Source organism: Rhinopithecus roxellana, chromosome 7, assembly GCF_007565055.1.
Source record: "Rhinopithecus roxellana isolate Shanxi Qingling chromosome 7, ASM756505v1, whole genome shotgun sequence".
Taxonomy (NCBI): domain Eukaryota; kingdom Metazoa; phylum Chordata; class Mammalia; order Primates; family Cercopithecidae; genus Rhinopithecus; species Rhinopithecus roxellana.
The window spans coordinates 68,945,119-68,952,015 of NC_044555.1; the positions used below are offsets into that span (position 1 = coordinate 68,945,119).

The window sequence follows — 6,897 nt, forward strand, 5'->3', positions numbered from 1 at the left end:
TGAGACCCTGTTCTAAAAGAAAAAGAAAAAGAAAAAAAGAGATTAGTAAATTCTTTAGAAACCAAGATTTTACCTTGAGCAGTTGCACGAAGGTGGAAAACCTTTCTGTGATTATAAGTAGGGATTCTGAAAGAAGTCCTCAAAGTGAACACTCATTCCACAGAGAAACAGAATGAATCAAGAGAGTCCTGGATGCTGGGAGGAGAGGAATCTGTAGAAAGCAGAGTCACTTGAGTCACTTAACTAATTCACCAATGGGACTGCAAACTGACGGTCATGGAGCTGCTGTGGGAATCTGAATTACAGACACTTTTATTCTTTGTATTTTATTGTTTGGGTTGAAAATGCGGCCAGGTGCGGTAGCTCATGCTTGTAATCCCAGCACTCTGGGAGGCCGGGGTGGGTGGATCACCTGAGATCAGGAGTTTGAAACCAGCCTGACCAACATGGTGAAACCCCATCTCTACTAAAAATACAAAAATTGGGATTCCATTCCAAGATGGCCAAATAGAAACAGCTCTGGTCTGCAGCTCCCAGAGTAATCAATGCAGAAAACTAGTGATTTCTGCATTTCCAACTGAGGTACCTGGTTCATCTAATTGGGACTGGTTGGACAGTGGGTGCAGCCCACAGAGGGCAAGCCAAAACAGGGCAGGGCATTGCCTCACCTGGGAAGCACAAGGGGTGGGGGAATTTCCCTTTCCTAGCCAAGGGAAGCCATGACAGACTGTTCCTGGAAAATTGGGACACTCTTGCCTAAATACTGAGCATTTAGGTCTTAGCAAACCGCACACCAGGAGATTATATCTCACACCTGTCTTGGCAGGTCCCATGCCCATGGAGCCTTGCTCACTGCTAGCGCAGCAGTCTGAGATTGAATTGTAAGGCAGTAGCCTGGCTGGGGGAGGGGCATCCACCATTGCTGAGGTTTGAGTAGGTAAACAAGTGGCCAGGGAAGCTTAAACTGGGCAGAGCCCACTGCAGTTCAGCAAGGCCTATTGCCTCTGTAGATTCCACCTCTGGGGGCAGGGCATAGCTGAACAAAAGGCAGCAGAAACCTCTGCAGACTTAAACGTCCCTGTCTGACAGCTCCGAAGAGAGCAGTGGTTCTCCCAGGATGGTGTTTGAGCTCTGAGAACGGACAGACTGCCTCCTCAAGTGGGTCCCTGACCCCTATGTAGCCTAACTGGGAGACATCTCTCAGTAGGGGCCAACTGACACCTCATACAACTAGGTGCCCCTCTGGGACAAAGCTTCCAGAGGAAAGATCGGGTAGCAATATTTGCTGTTCTGCAATATTTGCTGTTCTGCAATATTTGCTGTTCTGCAGTCTCCACTAGTGATACCCAGGCAAATAGAGTCTGGAGTGGACCTCCAGCAAACTCCAACAGACCTGCAGCCGAGGGACCTGACTATCAGAAGGAAAACTAACAAACAGAAAGGAATAGCATCAACATCAACAAAAAGGACATCCACAGCAAAACTCCATCTGTAGGTCACCAACATCAAAGACCAAAGGTAGATTAAATCACAAAGATGGGGAGAAACCAGAGCAGAAAAGCTGAAAATTCTGAAAACCAGAGTACCTCTTCACCTCCAAAGGATCGCAGCTCCTCACCAGCAATGGAACAAAGCTGGATGGAGAATGACTTTGACGAGTTGACAGAAGTAGGCTTCAGAAGGCTGGTAATAACAAACTTCTCTGAGCTAAAGGAGGATGTTCAAACCCATCACAAGGAAGCTAAAAACCTTGAAAAAAGATTGGACGAATGGCTAACTAGAATAAATAGTGTAGAGAAGACCTTAAATGACCAGATGGAGCTGAAAACCATGGCATGAGAACTACGTGATGCATGCGCAAGCTTCAATAGCCGATTCCATCAAGTGGAAGAAAGGGCATCAGTGATTGAAGATCAAATTAATGAGAGGAGAAGTTTAGAGAGAAAAAAGTAAAAAGAAACGAACCAAACCTCCAACAAATATGGGACTATGTGAAAAGACCAAATCTACATTTGACTGGTATACCTGAAAGTGACAGGGAGAATGAAACCAAGTTGGAAAACACTCTTCAGGATATTAACCAGGAGAACTTCCCCAATGTAGCAAGGCAGGCCAACATTCAAATTCAGGAAATACAGAGACTGCCACAAAGATACTCCTAGAGAATAGCAACCCCAAGACACTTAATTGTCAAATTCACCAAGGTTGAAATGAAGGAAAAAATGTTAAGGGCAGCCAGAGAGAAAGGTCGGGTTACCCACAAAGGGAAGACCATCAGACTAACAGCAGATCTCTCTGCAGAAACTCTAAAGTCAGAAGAGAATGGGGGCCAATATTCAACATTCTTAAAGAAAAGAATTTTCAATCTAGAATTTCATATCCAGCCAAACTAAACTTCATAAATGAAGGAGAAATAAAATCCTTTACAGACAAGCAAATGCTGAGAGATGTTGTCACCACCAGGCCTGCCTTACAAGAGCTCCTGAAGGAAGCACTAAACATGGAAAGGAACAACTGGTATCAGCCACTGCAAAAGCATGCCAAATTGTAAAGACCATCGATGCTGGGAAGACACTGCATCAACTAACGAGCAAAATAACCAGCTAATATCATAATGACAGGATCAAATTCACACATAACAACATTAACCTTAAATGTAAATGGGCTAAATGCCCCAATTAAAAGACACAGATTGGCAAATTCGATAAAGAGTCAAGACCCAACAGTGTGCTGTATTCAGGAGACCCATCTGATGTGCAGAGACACAAATGGCTCAAAATAAAGGGATGGAGGAAGATCTACCAAGCAAACGGAAAGCAAAAAAAGAGCAGGGGTTACAATCCTAGTCTCTGACAAAACAGACTTTAAATCAACAAAGATCAAAAGAGACAAAGAAGGCCATTACATAATGGTAAAGGGATCAATTCAACAAGAGGAGCTAACTATCCTAAATATATATGCACCCAATACAGGAGCACCCAGATTCATAAAGCAAGTCCTTAGAGACCTACAAAGAGACTTAGACTCCCACACAATAATAATGGGAGACTTTAACACCCCACTGTCAACATTAGACAGATCAATGAGACAGAAGGTTAAAAAGGATATCCAGCTCTGCACCAAGTAGACCTAATAGACATCTACAGAACTCTTCACCCCAAATTCTTCTCAGCACCACATCGCACTTATTCCAAAATTGACCACATAGTTGGAAGTAAAGCACTCCTCAGCAAATGTAAAAGAACAGAAATCACAACAAACTGTCTCTCAGAAAACAGTGCAATCGAATTACAACTCAGGATTAAGAAGCTCACTCAAAACTGCACAACTACATGGAAACTGAACAACCTGCTCCTGAATGACTACTGGGTACATAACGAAATGAAGGCAGAAATAAAGATGTTCTTTGAAACCAATGAGAACAAAGACACAACATACCAGAATCTCTGGGACACATTTAAAGCAGTGTGTAGAGGGAAATTTATAGCACTAAATGCCCACAAGAGAAAGCAGGAAAGATCTAAAATTGACACCCTAACATCACAGTGAAAAGAACTAGGGAAGCATGAGCAAGCAAATTCAAAAGCTAGCAGAAGGCAAGAAATAACTAAGATCAGGGCAGAACTGAAGGAGATAGAGACACAAAAAACCATTCAAAAAAATCAATGAATCCAGGAGCTGTTTTTTTGAAAAGATCAACAAAATTGATAGACTGCTAGCAACACTAATAAAGAAGAAAAGAGAGAAGAATCAAATAGATGCAATAAAAAATGATAAAGGGAATATCACCACCAATCCCACAGAAATACAAACTACCATCAGATAATACCATAAACACCTCTAAGCAAATAAACTAGAAAATCTAGAAGAAATGGATAGATTCCTGGACACATACACCCTCCCAAGACGAAACCAGGAGGAAATTGAATCTCTGAATAGACCAATAACAGGCTCTGAAATTGAGGCAATAATTAATAGCCTACCAACCAAAAAAAGTCCAGGACCAGACGGATTCACAGCTGAATTCTACCAGAGGTACAAAGAGGAGGGGTACCATTCCTTCTGAAACTATTCCAATCAATAGAAAAAGAGGGAATCCTCCCTAACTCATTTTATGAGGCCAGCATCATCCTGATACCAAAGTCTGGCAGAAACACAACAACAAAAGAGAATTTTAGGCCAATATCCCTGATGAACATCGATGCAAAAATCCTCAATAAAATACTGGCAAACCGAATCCAGCAGCACATCAAAAAGCTTATCCACCATGATCAAGTGGGCTTCATACCTGGGATGCAAGACTGGTTCAACATATGCAAATCGATAAACATAATCCAGCATATAAACAGAACCAAAGACAAAAACCAAACGATTATCTCAATAGATGCAGAAAAGGCCTTCAACGAAATTCAACAGCCCTTCATGCTAAAAACTCTCAATAAACTAGGTTTTGATGGGATGTATCTCAAAATAATAAGAGCGATTTATGACAAACTCACAGCCAATATCATACTGAATGGGCAAAAACTGGAAGCATTCCCTTTGAAAACTGGTACAAGACAGGGATGCCCTCTCTCACCACTCCTATTCAACATAATGTTGGAAGTTCTGGCCAGGGCAATCAGGCAAGAGAAAGAAATACAGAGTATTCAATTAGGAAAAGAGGAAGTCAAATTGTCCCTGTTTGCAGATGGCATGATTGTATATTTAGAAAACCCATCGTCTCAGCCCCAAATCTCCTTAAGCTGATAAGCAACTTCAGAAAAGTCTCAGGATACAAAATCAATGTGCAAAAATCACAAGCATTCTTATACACCAATAACAGACAAACAGAGAGCCAAATCATGAATGAACTCCCATTCACAACTGCTGCAAAGAGAATAAAATACCTAGGAATCCAACTTGCAAGGAATGTGAAGGACCTCTCCAAGGAGAACTACAAACCACTGCTCAATGAAATAAAAGAGGGCACAAAAAAATGGAAGAACATTCCATGCTCACTGGATAGGAAGAATCAATATTGTGAAAATGGCCATACTGCCCAAGGTAATTTATAGATTCTATGTCATCCCCATCCAGCTACCAATGACTTTCTTCACAGAATTGGAAAAAACTACTTTAAAGTTCATATGGAACCAAAAAAGAGCCCAAATTGCAAAGACAATCCTAAGCCAAAAGAACAAAGCTAGAGGCATCATGCTACCTGACTTCAAACTATACTACAAGGCTACGGTAACCAAAACAGCATGGTACTCATACCCAAACAGAGATATAGACCAATGGAACAGAACAGAGGCCCCAGAAATAACACCACACGTCTACAACCATCTGATCTTTGACAAACCTGACAGAAACAAGAAATGGGGAAAGGATTCCCTATTTAATAAACGGTGCTGGGAAAACTGGCTAGTCATTCGTAAAAAGCTGAAACTGGATCCCTTCCTTATACCTTATACAAAAATTAATTCAAGATGGATTAAAGACTTAAATGTTAGACCTAAAACCATAAAAACCCTAGAAGAAAACCTAGGCAATACCATTCAGGACATAGACATGGGCAAGGACTTCATGACTAAAACACCAAAAGCAATGGTAACAAAAGCCAAAATAGACAAATGGCATCTAATTAAACGAAAGAGCTCCTGCACAGCAAAATAAACTACCATCAGAGTGAACAGGCAACCTACAGAATGGGAGGAAATCTTTGCAATCTAACCATCTGACAAAGGGCTAATATCCAGAATCTACAAAGAGCTTAAACAAATTTACAAGAAAAAAACAAACAGCCCCATCGAAAAGTGGGCAAAGGATATGAACAGACACTTCTCAAAAGAAGACATTTATGCAGCCAACAGACATATGAAAAAATGCTCATCATCACTGGCCATCAGAGAAATGCAAATCAAAACCACAATGAGATACCATCTCACACCAGTTAGAATGGCAATCACTAAAAAGTCAGGAAACAACAGGTGCTGGAGAGGATGTGGAGAAATAGGAACACTTTTACACTGCTGGTGGGACTGTCAACTAGTTCAACCATTGCAGAAGACAGTGTGGCGATTCCTCAAGGATCTAGAGCTAGCAATACCATTTGACCCAGCAATCCCATTACTGGGTATATACCCATACCCAAAGCATTATAAATCATGCTACTATAAAGACACATGCACACATATGTTTATTGTGGCACTATTCACAATAGCAAAGACTTGGAACCAACCCAAAAGTCCATCAATGATAGACTGGATTAAGAAAATGTGGCACATATACACCATGGAATACTATGCAGCCATAAAAAAGGATGAGTTCACATCCTTTGCAGGGACATGGATGAAGTTGGAAACCATCATTCTGAGCAAACTATCACAAGGACAGAAAACCAAACGCCACATGTTCTCACTCATAGGTGGGAATTGAACAATGAGAACACTTGGACACAGAGTGGGGAACATCACACACTGGGCCTGTCATTGGGTGGGGGGCGGGGGAAGGGATAGCACTGGGAGATATACCTAATGTAAATGACGGGCTGATGGATACAGCAGGCCAGCATGGCACATGTATACCTATGTAACGGGCCTGCATGTTGTGCACATGTACCCTAGAACTTAAAGTATAATAAAAATAAATTAATAAAATAAAATCAGGAGGAAAAAAATAGCTAGACATGGTGGCAGGCACCTGTAATTCCAGCTCCTCAGGAGGCTGAGGCAGGAGAATCGTTTAAGACCAGGAGGCAGAGATTTTAGTGAGCTGAGATTGTGCCACTGCACTCCAGCCTGGGCAAGAGAATGAGACTATCTCAAAAAAAAAAAAAAAAAAAAAAAAGCACGGCCCTTTATATGTAAATTTTCATTCTAGGGAATAAGTTCACATCTTCTTAACATGTGTACT

The 6,897-nt window shown here is 41.4% G+C and overlaps 1 protein-coding gene across 1 annotated transcript in view; it reads left to right on the top strand.

Annotated features, from left to right (window-relative positions):
* Positions 1-6,897, top strand: part of ARSF (arylsulfatase F) — an 84,785-nt gene that overhangs the window by 22,955 nt on the left and 54,933 nt on the right. The window lies entirely within an intron of this gene.